Raw genomic sequence first — 4,117 nt, 5'->3', positions numbered from 1 at the left:
AAAAATATGGAATGCTTCACGAATTTGCGTGTCATCCTTGCGCAGGGGCCATGCTAATCTTCTCTGTATCGTTCCAATTTTAGTATATGTGCTGCCGAAGCGAGCACAAGGATGTATTTTCTAGAAGCTCAAACTTCTGTAATTTTAGCTATTTGTTTAATTAGAATCAACAAATGAAGTCAAAGGCAGTTACAAGTTGAATGCAGCACCAAAATGTTAAGCTAACTAATGGATAATGTATGAGAAAACAAATGAGAAATCTTGTCTACTACCTGTATGACCTTGAAGTCTCAATTTCATGTTGATGAGAATTAATGTTTTTTGAAGTATAAATAACATAGCTAAGCTGAGTACCTGGCACATAAAATCTTAAGTGTAGTAGCCAGCAGGAAAATAGATCACTAAAATGCTTAGATGCTAGAAATTTTTTTGGCTTTTTTTTCCCTTTTTTTTTTTTCATTTTATTTTATTCATATTACATCTCGATTGTTAGCCCTTCCCCTGTTTCCTCCCATTCTTCCCTCCCTCCCACTTCCCCCCTTCTCCCCTCCCCTATGTCTGTGATTGAGGGAGACCTCCTCCCCCTATATATGCTCTTAGAATATTGAGTCTCTTCTTGGTAACTTGCTATCCTTCCTCTGAGTGCCGCCAGGTCTCCCCATCCAGGGGACGTGGTCAGAAAAGGGGCACCAGAGTTTGTGGACCTTGCATTTATAATGAGCTCATTTTATATTAGGAAAAACATAAAATTCTTTATGTAGTTTAGAATATCAAACTGAAGAGCGCAGCTGGTATTTGAAACAAGTGATTGATATGCTTTCTTTGAAAGATGAAGTAGGGAGGTGGTGGGAGGACATAGCTTAGAATTAGAAAAGCTTCATTCTTAGTTTTGAGTTATGACAGTCACGGCCATGCGACATCGAGATTTAGCAGTATTTTTAAAATGTCTCTTGAAACAGCATAACCTGGAATGGGAATGCGTCAGACTCCTCAAAGGTTTGCACTGGCAGGGTCTTAATTGTGGTCTCTTATAGGTAGAGAACTGATTTCTCATTCTGGATCTAAGGGAAAACGGGCCACATTTTCAGTATTATGAGCAGATTTTTAATGCCCAAAGGGAATTATGTTCTGTCTTCTATTGCCTGTGGGAAGGGTGTTGCTAAGAAACAGGATTCCTGATCCATTCTGAGGAAAGCAGCTTGTCATTTATCAGAGCACAGACAATGAAATGCCGCAAAGGCAGTGTGTTTTCAAAAAGTAAGGCTTAGTGGCCAGGACATTCTTGTTGGTTAGACATAGATCATCTGATCATGAGCCTGTGTGTTACACAACTGTAACATGCAAACCATTCATTAGTGTTTGGGAGCTCCAAGGAAAAGAAGGCTGGAAGGAGATGTGCCGCGGACCCGACCCCAAGGACCTATACCCGACTGAGATGGTCCAAGGCAGTAATGCATAAGCTATGAGTGTTTCCTTATAAGCCCTGGGCCAGGCCCACAACAGCCACATCTTGAGGACTGTCCACTTTAACCTGTGAAGTAGGCGTGGGATTCAGATGACCAAATGAGTTCATCAGAAACCTAACCAAAGTTACAGGACTAGAAGTGCCAGACGTCATAAATTCAAGCCTGTATTTTCTGAACCCAAATGCTGAGTTCTAAACCCTTCACTTAGCAGGCATCTAAGCAGGCATCTACTTCTGATGTCAGAGGTCAGATGAGGAGCCAAGTGAGATCACCGCTGCCAGGAGATGAAGCAGATTCCATAACATCCAGACACAGGCCTAGAGTACGCCTATTTCTGCTTTCTTGTTTGCTAAAGAACAGGAGTTTCTTTGTTTTTGTTTTGTTGTTTGTTTTTGTTTAGACATAAAGATACTATATGTTCAATTGAATAAGCAGTATTGCTTAAGATCTGTAAGATACCAAATGTGGGGGTGATGTTGCAGTCTGGCATCATGGTGGGGGCTGCCTCCAGAAACTGGGGTTCCAGAGTTCTTATTTTGCTGCTCTGCTACCCGCTTTGTTCTGCCTTCATGGTCATATCGACTCTCCATTATGATAACTGGCTTTATAAATAACTTGTGGGAATCAGTATTGTATTCAGAAGTAGTAAGATTCATTCATTTATTGGTTTTTTGAGACAGGATTTGTGTGTGTGTGTGTGTGTGTGTGTGTGTGTGTGTGTGTGTGTGTGTAGCTTTGGCTGTCCTGTACTCGCTTTGTAGACCAGGCTGGTCTTGAACTCACAGCAATCACCTGCCTCTGCCTCCCTGAGTGCTGGGATTAAAGGTGTGTACCACCACATCCAGTTAGATTCATTTTTTTTTTTTAAAAAAAAACAAGAATCAGTTGAGAGGATATTATGTGATAGACAGCATTGTAGGAGATGAAAATTCAGCAGCAACTAAGACATGACTGTTCTGATGGAGCTTGTTCTCCCATGGGACAGAGACACAAGACACATTTAGCTTGGTGCTCTGTAGTTGGTTCCATGTGCAGTGGAGAGGGATGGAGAGTGAGTAGGAAAGGATTTGTAGAAATGGTGATGAGTCACTGAAGGCCCTCTAGAGACATACCACTTAAGCTGAGACCTGAAGGAGGTAGGAAGAAGCAAGCTGTACAGCCTTGTGTAGGCTGAGAGTGGGCAGCAGAAGCTGGAGAAGGGCCCTGAGGCAGGCTCCAGTCAGAAAGTCCAGGAATGGGAAGACCATAGCTCAAAGAGGGGGAGAGGCTGACGGCATTAGCAGGCTTTGCTGGCTGTGTGGAAGAGTGTGCATTTTATTTTGGGTGTGTCAGGAAGCCATGAGCCCTGACCTGAAAGGGGCATGTTCTGTATTACTTAAAGATACGTCTGACTGCAGGCTGAAGAATGCATTGTTGTGAATGAAAGCTGGGAAATCTCAGGAGAGGCTCGTACTGTGTCCTGTACAGAAGATGAAGGAGGCTGAGGTTAGGGATGCTGACAAGAGTAAAAGGATGTACAGGGCATAGGCTGACTTTTAGCAGGGACTCCTGAAAGCTGCCTGGAGGATGGAGGAATCAGGGATGCTGGACAAATGTCACTTTTTTAAGATTTATTTTTATTTTATGAGTATTTAGTTGAATGTCTGTCTGTGCAGCACTGGCCAGAGGAGGCCATAAAGTGCCATCAAATCCTCTAGAACTGAAGTTACTGACTGTTGTTTGCTGCCATGTGGGTGCTGGGAACTGAACCCAAGTCCTCTGCAAGAGCAGCAAGTGCTCTTAACCACTGGGTTGTCTTTCTAGCCCCTGGATGTCATTTTATTAATAAAGGAAAATGTGCTTCTCTGGAGCACAGTAGCCATGACCAGCAGTGTATAGACAAACTAAGAGTGCTAAGAGTTAAATTTCATTTAATTTTGAATTTCATTTTAGTTTTTCCTTAAAAAGCAAATACCATAAATCATAAGGTGAAGGATTTAAAAAAAAAAAAAGCTTCGGTGAGTGAGCTCTGTGTGATTGTTAGCTCACATGGAACATGGAAGTCAGCCTCATGATGAAAGATGGGGGCATTTAGGCACCCGCAGGTGCATATGCTCCTCCCTGACATGACAGCAGTGGCTCTGGGGAAGATGATAGCGGAACAGAGGCTACGTGTTAAAGTACAGCATAAAGTATGGGCTGATGACTACAGAAGAACTATATGGCATGTGCGTTGAGAGACTGCTGTAAATGAAGGGAACAGAATTTACCATGGTGAATGCACTATAGTGGACAGTGTTTCTCCTATCCCTGTGCTGCGCTATTTTGTCAGCATAATTAATTTTGTGTTGATTACATAATTATGTATTATCAGTGTTATGACATTAATATATAAGATATAGAGTGAAGATGGAAACCACCTTTCTCAACAAGTCACCTGATAACGAGGATGGGCATCTATCCACTACCTTAACCATCACCCAGGATCATTTGCTTTGTGATAACAGCTTCCTGATTCTGTCTGGGAGATGGTGGCTACAACCCTAGTTGGATTGTCTTGCCCACATTGACAGTGGTAAAGCAATTAGATATACAATCCTTGGGATTTGAACCTGAATTTAACATGAACATTAATAAATGGTCAGAGCACCCAAAATCTGGCATTAATAATT

The 4,117-nt window shown here is 42.2% G+C and overlaps 1 non-coding gene across 1 annotated transcript; it reads right to left on the bottom strand.

Moving 5' to 3' along the window:
- Positions 1–107, bottom strand: LOC127204846 (U6 spliceosomal RNA). The gene has a single exon (XR_007832534.1). It is a non-coding gene; the product is annotated as a U6 spliceosomal RNA (small nuclear RNA).
- Positions 108–4,117: the final 4,010 nt, after the last annotated feature.

The sequence above is a fragment of the Acomys russatus genome, chromosome 20, assembly GCF_903995435.1.
Source record: "Acomys russatus chromosome 20, mAcoRus1.1, whole genome shotgun sequence".
Taxonomy (NCBI): Eukaryota; Metazoa; Chordata; class Mammalia; order Rodentia; family Muridae; genus Acomys; species Acomys russatus.
Note: the sequence above shows the minus strand (reverse complement) of the source record. Positions and strands in the feature narration are given on the sequence as shown.